Source organism: Arachis hypogaea, chromosome 1 (assembly GCF_003086295.3).
Source record: "Arachis hypogaea cultivar Tifrunner chromosome 1, arahy.Tifrunner.gnm2.J5K5, whole genome shotgun sequence".
Taxonomy (NCBI): Eukaryota; Viridiplantae; Streptophyta; class Magnoliopsida; order Fabales; family Fabaceae; genus Arachis; species Arachis hypogaea.
In genome coordinates this window covers 76,788,858-76,804,577 of record NC_092036.1, presented here as the reverse complement: position 1 = coordinate 76,804,577, position 15,720 = coordinate 76,788,858, and positions in this window count along the sequence as shown.

The following is a 15,720-nucleotide window of genomic DNA, read 5'->3' as shown; positions in this document are numbered from 1 at the left end:
ATATTTAAGAGCAGCATGGTCAGTGTACACAATCACTTTTGATCATACTAAATAGGATCTGAACTTGTCAATGGCATAAACCATTGCAAGCAATTCCTTTTCTGTGGTTGTGTAGTTCTTCTGCGCATAATTTAGAAGACGGTTGGCATAATAAATGACATGCAGAAGCTTGTCATGCCTCTGTCCCAACACTGCGCCAATGGAATGATCACTGGCATCACACATTAATTCAAATGGTAATGTCCAGTCTAGTGTAGAGATGACTGGTGCTGTGACCAGCTTAGCTTTCAGGGTCTCAAAGGCCTGCAAACACTCTGTGTCAAAGACAAATGGTGTGTTAGCAGCTAGCAGATTACTCAGGGATTTTGCAATTTATGAAAAATCCTTTATAAACCTCCTGTAGAATCCTGCATGCCCCAGAAAGCTTCTGATTGCCTTAACATTGGCAGGTTGAGATAATTTTTTAATTGCCTCTACCTTAGCTTGATCCACCTCTATTCCCTTGTTCAAAATTTTGTGCCCAAGGACAAATCCTTCAGTCACCATAAAGTGACATTTTTCTCAGTTTAAAACCAGGTTAGTCTCTTAGCACCTTTTTAGAACAAGTGCTAGATGGTCCAGACAGGAGCTGAATGAGTCTCCAAATACTGAGAAGTCATCCATAAAGACTTCCAGAAATTTTTCCACCATATCAGAGAAAATAGAGAACATGCATCTCTGAAAGGTTGCAGGTGCATTGCACAAACCAAATGGCATCCTTCTGTATGCAAATACTCCAGATGGACATGTGAATGCTGTTTTCTCTTGATCCTGGGGATCTACTGCAATTTGGTTATAACCTGAATATCCATCTAGAAAGCAGTAGTAATCATGACCTGCTAGTCTTTCTAGCATCTGGTCTATGAATGATAAAGGAAAATGATCCTTTCTGGTAGCTGTATTGAGTCTTCTGTAATCAATACATATACGCCACCCTGTAACTGTTCTTGTAGGAACCAGTTCATTCTTTTCATTATGAACCACTGTCATGCCACCCTTCTTAGGGACGACTTGGACAGGGCTTACCCAGGGGCTGTCAAAAATAGGATAAATAATCTCAGCCTCTAGTAATTTAGTGACCTTCTTCTGCACCACCTCCTTTATGGCTGGATTCAGCCGCCTCTGTGGTTGAACCACTGGCTTAGCGTCATCCTCCAATAGGATCTTGTGCATGCATCTGGCTGGGCTAATACCCTTAAGATCACTGATGGACCACCCAAGAGCTGTCTTGTGTGTCCTCAGCACTTGAATTAGTGCTTCCTCTTCCTGTGGCCCTAAAGTAGAGCTTATGATTACAGGAAAAGTGTCACCTTCTCCTAGAAATGCATATTTCAGGGATGGTGGTAATGGTTTGAGCTCAGGTTTAGGAGGTTTCTCCTTTTCCTGAGGGATTTTCAGAGGTTCCATTATTCTCTCTGGTTCCTCCAGATCAGGCTGAACATCTTTAAAGATATCCTCTAGCTCTGATTCGAAATTCTCAGCCATATTGACTTCTTCCACCAGAGAGTCAATAATATAAACGCTCATATAGTCATTTGGGATGTCTGGATGCTACATAGGTTTGACAACATTCAACTTAAACTCGTCCTCATTGACTCTCAGGGTTAATTTCCCTTTTTGGACGTCAATGAGGGTTTGTCCAGTTGCTAGGAAAGATCTTCCTAGAATGAGAGTTGCACTCTTGTGCTCCTCTATTTCCAGCACCACAAAGTCAGTGGGAAAGGCAAATGGCCCAACCTTGACAATCATGTCTTCAATCACGCCTGATGGGTATTTAATGGAGCCATCAGCAAGTTGGAGACATATCCGGGTTGGTTTGACTTCTTCAGTCAAACCAAGCTTTCTGATAGTAGATGCAGGTATTAGGTTGATACTTGCCCCAAGATCACATAGAGATTTCTTGGTACAAGTACCCTCTAATGTGCATGGTATCATAAAGCTTCTGGCATCTTTAAGCTTTTCTGGTAAGCTTTTTAGAATGACTGCACTGCATTCTTCAGTGAGAAAAACTTTTTCAGTTTCTCTCTAGTCCTTCTGATGACTTAAGATCTCTTTCATGAACTTAGCATAAAAAGGTATTTGCTCAAGTGCCTCTGCAAACGGAATCTTTATTTCAAGAGTCCTAAGATAGTCTGCAAAGTGGGCAAATTGCTTATCCTGCTTTGCTTGGCAGAGTTTCTGAGGATAAGGTATCTTGGCTTTGTATTCCTCAACCTTAGTTGCTGCAGGTTTATTTCCTACAGAGGTGGTTGGGAAAGCCTTCTTAGAGGGGTTGCTATCAGCACTTGTAAGTGTCTGATCCCTCACTGGCATTTGAATGCCAGGGTTGGAAGCTGGATTGGCATTGGACGCCAACTCCTTACCTGTTTCTGGCATTTGAACGCCAGAACTGTGCTTCCATTGGGCATTTAACGCCAACTCCTTGCCTGTTTGTGGCATTTGAATGCCAGAACTAAGCATGGGTTAGGCGTTTAACGCCAGCACTTCACCCTTTTCTGGCGTTTGAGCACCAGAATTATTCCTCTCTGGGCTCTTACTGTCCTTAGAGGGATTTTGGGTAGCAGTTTGTTCATTTCTTGGCTTCCTACTGCTTTGAAGTGAGGTATTTAATGTTTTCTCACTTCTTAATTGAACTGCTTGGCACTCTTCTGTTATTTGTTTTGATAACTGCTATTTTTTTTTGCTTCAACTGTACTTCCATATTCATATTAGTCATTCTTGTGTCTTGTAGTATCTCCTTGAATTCGGCTAGCTGTTTTGTTAGAAAATCTAATTGCTGATTGAATTCAGTAACTTGTTCTGCAGGACTGAGTTCAGCAGTTACTGTTTTATCCTCTTCTTTCATGAAAGACTCACTACTTAAGTACATATGCTGATTTCTGGCAACTGTATCAATGAGCTCTTGAGCCTCTTCAATTATTTTTCTCATGTGTATAGATCCACCAGCTGAGTGGTCTAGAGAAATCTAAGCTCTTTCTGTAAGCCCATACTAGAAGATGTCTAACTGCACCCACTCTGAAAATATTTCAGAGGGGCATTTCCTTAGCATCTCTCTATATCTCTCCCAGGCATCAAAGAGAGATTCATTATCTCCTTGTTTAAAGCCTTAGATGTCCAGCCTTAGCTGTGTCATCCGTTTTGGAGGGAAATATTGATTCAGGAATTTTTCTGATAGCTGTTTCCATGTCCTTATGCTAGCCTTAGGTTGGTTATTTAACCACCTCTTAGCTTGGTCTTTTACAGCAAATGGAAACAATAATAATCTGTAAACATCCTGATCTACTTCCTTATCATGTACTGTGTCAGCAATTTGTAAAAACTATGTCAGAAACTCTGTAGGTTCTTCCTGTGGAAGACCGGAATACTGGCAACTTTGCTTTACCATGATAATGAGCTGAGGATTCAACCCAAAACTACTGACTCCGATGAAGGGTATACAGATACTACTCCCATATGAAGCAGTAGTGGGGTTAGCATATGACCCCAGAGTCCTTCTGGATTGTTCATTTCCACTTAGGTCCATGATGGAGAAAGGGAGATGTTGTGAATTGGAGATTCAAATAGTATAAATTTTTTTTAAAAAGAAATTAAAAATGAAATAAAATAAAATAAAATAAATGAAAAATGAGTGAGGATTTTCGAAAAATGAAGAGAGAGAAAAAGTGGTTAGGAAGTTTTGAAAAAGATATGATTTTTAAAAATTTTAAAAAGGATATGATTTGAAAAAGATATGATTTTTAAAAACTTGACAACTAAGATATGATAAGATAAAATTTTGAGATTGAAATATGAATTTTTATAAAAAATTTCGAAATATTTGCTTAAAAATAGTTAGAAAATATATTTTTTATTTTTAAATTTTATGATGAAAGAGAAAAACACACAAAAGACACAAGACTTAAAATTTTTAGATCTAATGCTCCTTGTTTTCAAAAATTTTGGAGGGAAAATACCAAGGAACACCAAACTTAAAAATTTTAAGATCCAAACACATATAAGACGCAAGAACACCTTCAAGATTCACAAGAACACAAAGAACACACAAAAGAACACCAAACTTAAAATTTTTAGAAAACTGATAATAAATTTTCGAAAATTGAAGAAAAATTACCAGAAAACACCAAACTTAAAAGTTTGACACAAGATTTAATCAAAGAAAAATTATTTTTAAAGAAGTTTTGAAAGAAAGATACCCAATTATCAAGAACATAAGCACAACGCTCTAGCCAACTGAGCTACAAAGTTAATGTGTTTTTGAAAAGATAGTTTTAATATAAATTTTTTTTTGAAAAAGCACAAGAAAAACAAGAAAAGATACAAAATAAGAAAAACTAAAGATCAAACAAGAAAAATTGACAAGAACAACTTGAAGATCGAGGAAAAACAAAGAACATGCAATTCGAAAATTATGAAGAAAAAATAAAAACATGCAAAACACACCAAACTTAAAATATGAAACTAATCTCAAAGAAAAATTAAAAATTAATAAGGAAAAATAATATTTTTAAAGGATTTTTTTTGAAAGGAAAAATATGAGATGCTCCTAGTGACTCTAAACACAGCAAAATAAATTATTCCTAATCTAAGCAACAAAATAAGCCGTTAGTTGTTCAAACTCAAACAATCCCCGGCAACGGCGTGTTGGTGCACGAAATTGGAAATCACAATTCTTCACAACTTCGCACAACTAACCAGCAAGTGCACTGGGTCGTCCAAGTAATACCTTATGTGAGTAAGGGTCGAATCACACGGAGATTGTTGGCTTGAAGCAAGCTATGGTTATCTTGTAATTCTTAATCAGGATAATAATAATTCTCATTTTTGATTGGTAGTAAATAAAAAGCATGGATTAAATAATACTTGTTTATGCAGTAATGGAGAATATGTTGGAGTTTTGGAGATGTTTTGTCTTCTGAATCTCTGCTTTCCCCCTGTCTTCTTCTTCACGCACGCAAGGTTCCTCCTATGGCAAGCTGTATATTGGTGGATTACCATTGTCAATGGCTACCATCCATCCTCTCAGTGAAAATGGTCCAGGTGTGCTGTCACCACACGGCTAATCATCTGTCAATTCTTACTCATGTTGGAATAGGATCCATTGATACTTTTGCGTCTGTCACTACGCCCAACCTTTGTGAGTTTGAAGCTCATCACAGTCATCCAATCCTTGAATCCTACTCGGAATACCACAGACAAGGTTTAGACTTTTTGGATTCTCAAGGATGCTGCCAATGGATTCTAGCTTATACCACGAAGACTCTGATTAAGGAATGCAAGAGATACTCATTCAATCTAAGGTAGAACAGAGGTGGTTATCAGGCACGTGTTCATCGATTGAGAATGGTGATGAGTGTCACGAATCATAACATTCATCATATTGAAGTGCAAATGAATATCTTAGATAGAAACAAGCGTGTTTGAATAGAAAACAGAAATAATTGCATTAATCCATCGAAATACAGCAGAGCTCCTCACCCCCAACAATGGAGTTTAGAGACTCATGCTGTCAAAGAGTACAAAGTTCAGATATAAAAATGTCATGAGATCCAGAATAAATCTCTAAAAGTTGTTTAAATACTAAACTAGTAACCTAGGTTTACAGAAAATGAGTAAACTAAGATAGATAGTGCAGAAATCCACTTTTGGGGCCCACTTGGTGTGTGCTGGGGCTGAGACTTGAGATTTTCACGTGCCTGGGATGTTTCTGGAGTTAAACGCCAGGTTGTAACATGTTTTGGGCGTTTAACTCCAACTTGTAACCTGTTTCTGGCGTTTAATGCGAGAATGGAACATGGAACTGGCGTTAAATGGCAGTTTACGTCATTTATCTTCGAGCAAAGTATGGACTATTATATATTGCTGGAAAGCTCTGAATGTCTACTTTCCATCGCAATTTAGAGCGCGCCAATTGGACTTCTACAGCTCTATAAATTTTATTTCGAGTGAAGGGAGGTCAGAATCCAACAGCATCAGCAGTCCTTTTTCAGCCTGAATCAAATTTTTGTTCAGATCCCTCAATTTCAGCTAGAAAATACCTGAAATCATAGAAAAACACACAAACTCATAGTAAAGTCTCAAAATATGAATTTTTCATGAAACTAATAAAAACATATTAAAAAGTAGCTAGAACCTACTAAAAACTACCTAAAAACAATGCCAAAAAACATATAAATTATCCGCTCATCAAGTATGCCAAAGGCTTTGAGCACCACTGTTGTAAAACCCAAAAAATTAGTAAATAGAATTTTATAGTTTAAAGAGATAGAGAAAATTAAGATAAGAATTTTGACACTGATTTCAAAAAAATTGGCCCAAGACAAGGACAAACAGGACGAACTGGACAAACCGGGCCCGTATTGGGCCTACGGCCCAATCCAAGCCCACAATTAATAAAAGATTCAACTCTTCTTCCTTGTTTCATAATGAAACACGCTGGGAAATGGATGAAGGGGAGAAAGGACATACAAAACCCTTGCGTTGATTTCAATTTGTCATAACTTTTGATCCAAAGCTCCGATTGACGAGCTGTCAGCGGCCACACGTTTGTCTTAGAATCCTCGACAAACCCATTCAAATATTTGGTAAGAAAATCGATTTTTCTTACCCAAATATTCTCATCTTAGTTTCAAAATTTGTTGAGATTAGGTGTTGAGAGTTTGTTGAATTTTGGTATTTTGGAGCAAATTAGCTTTGTGGATTTACTGGGTTCTGTCCCAGTTTTGTGTTGGTAAGGTGACGAACATTTAATCCTTTTCAAGTGATCTAATTAGTGAACCCTATGGTAATTTTAGTGTTATTTTGTGAAATTAGTTTGGATTGTGTACTTTGGAAACAAATTGGTGGTGTTAGAAACTTGGTATTGGATTTTGGAACCTTGGGTGTCGTGGAACAGTGACAAATTGTGACGTTCTGGGTTTTACGGGAAATCAGCTAAGGTATGGTTTAGGTTTCTCGTATTTAATATATAATGTTCTGTGAAAACTTAGGCTAGATGACCATAGGATAGGTTGGAACGTATGAGTATGTTTAATGACTAGCACCTTTGATGTCGATTACTATTTTTCATGATGGTGTGTTAACTGATAAGTTGATGGAGATATATATAATGATATGAATGTGTATATAAATATGTATATTGGATTAGTGAATGTTAATCTCGATGATGTCTTTGGGATTGTTGAGAGTAAAGAATGGTAGGTTGGGATGGTTGTTGTGGTGATGGCAAGGATATGTTGTGTTGATGATTTTGGTGCATAGCATGTTAGGTTTTAAAAAAAACTGAGGTTTTGAGGTTTTGTGTAAAGTTAATTTTTGGCCAAATTTTGGTGAGTCATAACTCAGCTTTCAAACCTCTGAATGATTTCAAACCTCTTTTATATGAAAATTGGGTCTGTGAAGTTTATACCATTCTAAGAACAGATGAAAAATGATTTAAAATGAAAAAGTTATGCCCGTCAAAAGTTTAGTGCAACAAGTGAAGGATGGTCTAGAGTAACTGAATTGAGATGTTAATGATGAGATTAGGGATGACTATGTGTGGCCGGAATGGTCGAGAAGGCAAGATTTGGGTGCAATTCCGCTTTCTCGTTAACTTGAAAATATATTTGGATGGCAAGTTGAGGACAGAAGTTCTCTCTTTTGTCGATATGAGGGTGTGGGAAAAGTGGAAAGGCACTCTCCTTCGTATTGTTTCTCCTACATTCTTCTCTAGTTGCAAGGTGGAAAGGCAGGCTCCTTCAATGTGGAAAGGCACTTTCCTTCGTATATCCTCCAGGAGAAGGTGGAAAGGCACATTCCTTCGATGTGGAAAGGCACTCTCCTTCGTTTATGATCCTCTTGAAGATGCACAACCTAGAGAACAATGTCTGGGTTAGCTACTTGATGTGTCGAGCTCTGGCGATATAACCGACACGTGAGCTTATGGCCAGTGGGACAGGCATGCATTATGTTGCATTTGTTTGCTTTGTTTGGATGTGCATACTCGTTTTGGTTTGCCTATCTGATAAATTCTGTATAATTGGTAATTTTGATTCTTGCTATAATTGTTCTTTAAATATGTTTGCCTTGTCTTTCCTTGTGTTTGTGATTGTCTTTCTGTTTTGGGTATTTTGGTGGTGGACTGATAATAATGATGAATTGTTTTGGAATGGGTCGGAGGCCATATTGAGTTTATTTGGGCCAGAGGCCGGGTTGAGTTGATTTGGGCCGGAGGCCAAGCTGGTTTGATTTGGGCCTTAGGCCGTGACTGGTTAGACCAGTGGTAAAGGTTGGTTAACAATGATTTTTTAGTAAGCGGTAAAATGCCTTAGAATGTTATGTTAGGTGAAAGTGGAAGCAAGGGGTTAGAGTTATAATGTGACTTGGATACCTTAGAGCGTTATAACCGAATTTATGGTTTAGTTATTTCCTTTAAGATTATATCATATCTGAGTGCCGGGATTCTAGGATCGCCTTCGGCATTCCCGGGACCTTATTTATTATATATGTGGCACCTTAACCATACTGAGAACTCCCGGTTCTTATCCCATACAATATTACTATTTTTCAGATGCAGGTCGAGAAGCACCACCCTGTATTCTGGAGACTCGGTTGAAGTGAAGAACTCCTGGGGCTTAGTGTTGTACTTATACTCATATTTATATATGTATTTAGATTCTCTACCTTGTATTCTATGTTTGTTCCTCTTAAAGGTTGACTCGGAGAAACAGGTTGTCGTTTTCTGCTTTGGGTCATTTTGGAATTCTATATATATATATATATATATATATATATATATATATATATATATATATATATATATATGTATATACTTTTATGCTCCGTTCAGTTTATCTTTGTGAACCGAGTTTGAAGCTTTCTTAGTTGTATCCATTTCAAAGGCTCCTCGGTATAAATTCCTTCAACTACTATTATTATATATATTTTTACTTTTAGAAGTCGTAATACCTTGCCACCTTAGTTTAATGGCTTAAGCATAAGACTTTGTGTGGTAGGATTTTACAACTGTCTGGGAGTAGCTAAAAGAAAAATCAGAACTTCAAGAGAGTTCCCCAGTTAAGTGCTTGTGGTGTTCTTGTGTCAAGTAACCCTTGAGACAGAACATTTAAAGTCACAGCTAGGCTCAAGGTGCAAAGCACAAATTAAAAGAGAATTGAAGGATATCTATTGTGTTCAAGGATTAAACTGAAGTATAAAGATCAGAGAATTCATAATATTATCCGGATTCTAATTCCGAATCACAGTGGGATTCCTCTGATTCAAAGGAGAGTGAGATGCCAAAACTGTTCAGTATTACAATAGATAAACCCCACTTCAAGAAGATACATGAGCTTAATTAAACTCTCACTTCTCATGCAAATTCACATTTTAATCATGTATTAATTTTGGTTGCTTGAGGACAAGCAATAATTCAAGTTTGGTGTTGTGATGCATGAGCATCTCTTCTATCTTTTCCTAGTGAATTTGCAATTGAATTGTTAAGTTTAATAGAGATTTACATATATTTTAGCCACTATGAATGCTACTTTGATTCGTGTACAATTCTGTTTATTCCAGGTAGCACTTTGAATGAATTTGACAGAGTTTTTATGAAGAAATGAAGCTATAGCAGAATAAGGACTTGAAGCAAAACTTGGACTCTCCAAGTTTGGCGCCAAGAAGCACTACAAGTCCCATTGCCTTCGGCCTCACCAGCGCCAAACTTGGATTCCCCAAGTTTGGCGTCACACTCATTACTCTCAAAGGGAAGCACACGTACGACTTGAAGCCAAACTTGTGTTTACTCAAGTTTGGCGCGGGTAATGAATTTCCAAGGAAAGCATGTGGGTAACTTGACGCCAAACTTGAGAAATCTCAAGTTTTTCCTCAAGTTTGGCGCCAGCAAAGAGAACCAAGGTGGGAGCTTACGGATCACTTCACGCCAAACTTGAAGATGCTCAAGTTTGGCGCCAACCTTTGGGCATCTAGTGGTCCTCCTTCACTCAAACAAGGCTGCACGTATAATTTAATTAATTTTGATTAAATTTTACTTTTATTTTAAAATAGGAAAATATATTATTTAGTTTTAGAAAATATAATTTTTATTTATTAGGATTAGATATAAAAAGGAAAAGAATCAGCCCTTCAGACTCTTCTATTCTCTTCTACCTCATTCCGCAATTTATAGTTTTTCAGAATCCTAGTCTTCTCTCTGAAGCATGAGCAACTAAACCTCCACTGTTAAGGTTAGGAGCTCTATTTATTGTATGGATTGATACAATTACTTTTCTATTTTAATTCACGTATTGATTTCTATTTCAAGAATTGTTTTCGTTCTTTATCTTATGAATCTGGGTAGAACGAAAGTATGACCTTAGTTCTAATTGAGTTCTTGTATAACTTAGAAAAGCTCTTAACTTGAACAACAACTTGAAAACAATTTCTCCTAAATTTCTAATTATCTGGACTTAATGGGATACATGACATATAATCATCTTATATTTGGGTAATTAGGGTTTTTGTAGCATATAAACTAGAATTGAACTTCACCCTCTAATTGGAATTAAGTGACCAAGGAATTGGTGGTTGATGAATGTCAGAGGGGACTAAAAAGGTCTAATGAGTTAGGGTTTAGTCACATATAATTTGCCATAAATTGAATCTTGCATGATTAAAATAGTTAGTAAGAAAAGTCAATCCAGAAGATAGATATCTCTAAAGCCTTAACTGTCTCTCCATATATATTTCACAACTTGTTTACTGCTTGCTTTTCTACTTCTCTGAATTATTATTTGATGCATGGTGGACGAAATTGTGATCACATCAATGTAGTATTCTTTGTTGTTGTATGGAATCCTTATTATGGCACTTATGTGTGGACACAACTCCGTTCAACTAACCAGCAAGTGTACTGGGTCGTCCAAGTAATACCTTACGTGAGTAAGGGTCGATCCCATAGAGATTGTTGGTATGAAGCAAGCTATGGTCATCTTGTAAATCCCAGTCAGGAGGATAAAATTATGGAATTTAGAAAATCAAATATGATTAATAAAAATAAACAGAAAATAAAATGGATAGAGATACTTATGTAAATCAATAGTGGAAATTTCAGATAGGCGTATGGAGACGTTGTGCTCCTCTTGAATCTCTACTTTCTTATTACATTCATCCTATCCTTCTTACTCCTTTCCATGGCAAGCTGTATGTAGGGCATCACCGTTGTCAATGGCTACATCCCATCCTCTCAGTGAAAACGTTCCTATGCTCTGTCACAGCACGGCTAATCATCTGTCGGTTCTCAATCAGGTTGGAATAGAATCCCTTGATTCTTTTGCGCTTGTCATCACGCCCAGCCTTCAGGAGTTTGAAGCTCGTCACAGTCATTCAATCCCAGAATCCTACTCGAAATACCACAGACAAGGTTTAGACTTTCTGGATCCTCATGAATGCCGCCATCTATCTAGCTTATACCACGAAGATTCAGTTGGGAAATCTAAGAGATATGCGCCCGGCCTAAGGTAGAACGGAAGTGGTTGTCAATCACGCGCGTTCATAGGTGAGAATGATGATGAGTGTCACGGATCATCACATTCATCAAGTTGAAGTGCAACGTATATCTTGGAATAAGAATAAAAGAGAATTGAATAGAAAGTAATAGTAATTGTATTAAAACTTGAGGTACAGCAGAGCTCCACACCCTTAATCTATGGTGTGCAGAAACTCCACCGTTGAAAATACATAAGTGAAAGGTTTAGGCATGGCCGAATGGCCAGCCCCCAAAACGTGATCACAGGATTCAAAATACAATCCAGGATGATAATATGATAGTAAAAAGTTCTATTTATAATAAACTAGCTCCTAGGGTTTACATGAGTAAGTAATTGATGCATAAATCCACTTCCGGGGCCCACTTGGTGTATGTTTGGGCTGAGCTTGATCTATCCACGAGCTGAGGCTTCTCTTGGAGTTGAACTCCAAGTTATAACATGTTTTGGGCGTTCAACTCCGGATCATGACGTTTTTCTGGCGTTTAACTCCAGACAGCAGCATGTACTTGGCGTTCAACGCCAAGTTACGTCGTCAATTTCCGAATAAAGTATGGACTATTATATATTGCTGGAAAGCTCTGGATTTCTACTTTCCAAAGCCGTTGAAAGCGCGCCAATTGGAGTTTTGTAGCTCCAGAAAATCCATTTCGAGTGCAGAGAGGTCAGATTCCAACAGCATCAGCAGTCCTTTTGTCAGCCTTTTTCAGAGTTTTGCTCAAGTCCCTCAATTTCCGCCAGAATTTACCTGAAATCACAGAAAAACACACAAACTCATAGTAAAGTCCAGAAATGTGAATTTAACATAAAAACTAATGAAAACATCCCTAAAAGTAGCTCAAACTTACTAAAAACTATCTAAAAACAATGCCAAAAAGCGTATAAATTATCCGCTCATCAATGCATTTGAACTATCAACACTCTTTTCTGTTTGTCTAACTAAGTAAATCACTTAACCATTGTTGCTTGATCCATCAATCCTCGTGGGATCGACCCTCATTCACTTGAGGTACTACTTGGTACGACCCGGTGCACTTGCCGGTTAGTTTGAGGGTTATAAATTCCGCACCAATGAGATTAATAAAGCTGGATACAATTTGACACCGAAAGCTGTTATATCTTATAAGTCTTATCGTAAGATTTTGAATACACAGTATCACTATATCTTTCTTCAGCTCTTTAACTAATTTAGGGATATATTAGGAAGAGTTCACCAAATTCAAAGGAGAGTTGGATGGGATGCTTATGCTACTTATAAAATTAAGTGATCTAGACTATTGGGTAGATGGTTGCTTCTGGGTTATCATATATTGTGTTCACAGCAAGAATCTAAGGTTTAATTTATTTCCCCTTCGGTATCTGTTTGATTTCTCATTAAATTTGTTATTAAATTGCAATGTGTTATCCACTTATATTTATATGTGACTGCATTTTGCATCAGTTCTACTATTGACTTGTTCAAGAAACTTAAGGATAAGTTTGAAAGTGATGAACTAGTATTGTAAGTTCTCTTTGATGAGCTAGTATTGAAAGTGATGAACTAGTATTAAAAGTTTGAAACTCATGTAATAACATTTTGTCTGAGAATTACAATGTAATATCAACTGGTTATTTTTTGGATATGACAGTTGTTTTATAACACTTGAATTGATTGTTTCATTATTCTATCTCTGACTCTTCCGTAGTGACCAAGTATAGACACAACTTTAAAGAGACTTTCATTATTATTTTCCTTTGAAGTTTTAGCAAACATGTTAAGATCTTATTATTGGCTTCATCATCTTACCGAGAGTCACTAAGGAGGTGTAGTATTACAATAAATTCTTTATAGTGACTCTAACATTTACACAACTCAAAATTGGCAAGTACTTACCAAAAACTAGAATCCTCTGTATTATTGTAGGGCATATATTCACAAAATATAAATGAACACAATGAACATGCTATCCATTATCTAAAGCAATTTTAACTTAATATATTAATTAAACATTTTCTGAATACAGTATTACACATGAACAAATTAAATCACCCAAAACAAAATTTCATGAGATAAAGGCAAGCTACAAAAATTGTTATTTAACAGTACAGGCTCAACTGAACAAAATTTTTCTTACAGTAACGAAGAGTCCTAATTTTTAACTATTTTATACAACACTCAACAATATGATCTTCTTTGCTATATACAAAATGAATTAGGACCTATGTACAATATATCAATAAAGAAAAAGGACAATCTTAAATTCTAATTACATACAAATATGAGTGAGTCTTAAGTTTTATTTCGTAATTGCTTCAATAAACCCTCCATTGATTCAATATTTTGACTGAGTTCTTTAGCAATGGTAAGTTGTTGCCCAAAGGATTCTGAAATACCAAAATCACAGATTAAAGCATTGATCTTTTCCTGTGAATCTACAACTTCTTCCTCGAGCAAAGTTAATGTCGGTTTCATCGTCGATTTGTGCAAGCTTTTGTTTACCAGCTTCGGTGACGGACAAATCCTCTATTGAGGACATTATCATCTCTGCTGTGCTTAGCAGAGAAAATCTTGTCAATACCTTCACTTCCTGCATGCCATCACAAAGTTACTAAAGAAGGATAATGGAAGACATATATGAGTTTAATTAAAAAACTGTAATATTAAAAGATATCCGATGTTATATAATGTGCTCAAAGTTACAGTTTTCTAGGTCCCCAATTAGAATTCCAGCTACTATTCGGCCCATGGAATCAACTTTAGATTTCCACAAAAAAGTAAGGTGTTGAGCCTCATCACTGGTTAAAACCACCTCTATCTGCATAGTAAAATCTTAATTATACAATGATCATAAAGAGAAAGACAATGAGGTCATGATTTAATATGGAATTCCCATTACCAGTTGCTTAACAGTGAACTTTAGATTTTCCACTTCCCAATCAGCTATTTCAACTTCAACGTTATCCTCATTTGATACCAAATCTAGCTGAAGACAAATTCCCGTAGCAGTGCCGATAACTTCTATAACACCATTTGGAATTGATTTTTGACAAATGAATCTCTTTCAGTTTATGGGGCTTCATGATCTGCAGCCCTTGGATTTTGACATATGGAACAGAGATATAATCAATTAGTATTTGAGTTTCAGTTTATTTTTAAGACTTCCAGTGCAAGTAAATAATTGTTGACAACCCTATCAAAAAGGTCGATTGCATGGACTACGCTAGTGTCTACCTATGGACCATGTCTTACGTAAAATCATGTAATTCAAGAAGAGTTACAAGCTCGAAGGCAATTCTCATCACTTGGTATTCTTAAAAAAAGTAAGCATGAAAAACTCAAAACAAAGTAGTAAAATATAACCTCAACAAGAGAATCCAACAATGAACATCTAAAAACATTCATGCTAAAATAGCATTTAGGAAATAAGGAGCAGCAATGTATAGTAAACAAAGTCAATAGTCCAACACTTATAATGAAAAAAAGAGAAAATTAAATAAAAAGTAAACTAACTAACTAATCAACTAACTAACTAACTATTAACTAATTGAAATAAATGGTTATCAATGGTGTTTGTAAGTGTTGGATGAGGGGTAGAAGAAGGGGAGAAGAAAGGAGAAGGAAAGAAATGGAAAGAGGAGAAGAAAAGAAATGTAGTGAAGGAAGGGCATCCACGTGTACGCGCACATGGCACGCGCGCGTCGATGGCTTATTTCGAGAGGGGCACGTACGCGTCATGTGCGCGTGCGCGCGAGTGGGGTTGTGCCAAAGGCACAACGTTGGCGCGGCGTAGGCACAACTCTCGGGTCAATGTATGGAAGGTGAAACTTCTCAATCCACGCGTACGCACGCATGGCGTGCACGCGTGGATGGTCCAATGCGCTTGATGCACGCGTACGCGTGCAGTGCACGTATGCGTGGATGGTGCTCTGTTTTTCAAAAAAAAATTTCTATGTTTTTTTGCACCAATCCAAGCATTCCAAACCTCCGAACAGCTACCAAAACACCATAAAATCTTATTTAACATACTAAACTACCAATTAGACTCAACAAACTCAACACAACATAAAATTAAACTACTTCTATTAGTATGTACAAAAGAAAAAATGAAAAGAATTTACCATGGTGGGGTGTCTCCCACCTAGCACTTTTGTTTACTATCCTTAAGTTGGACTTATAGGG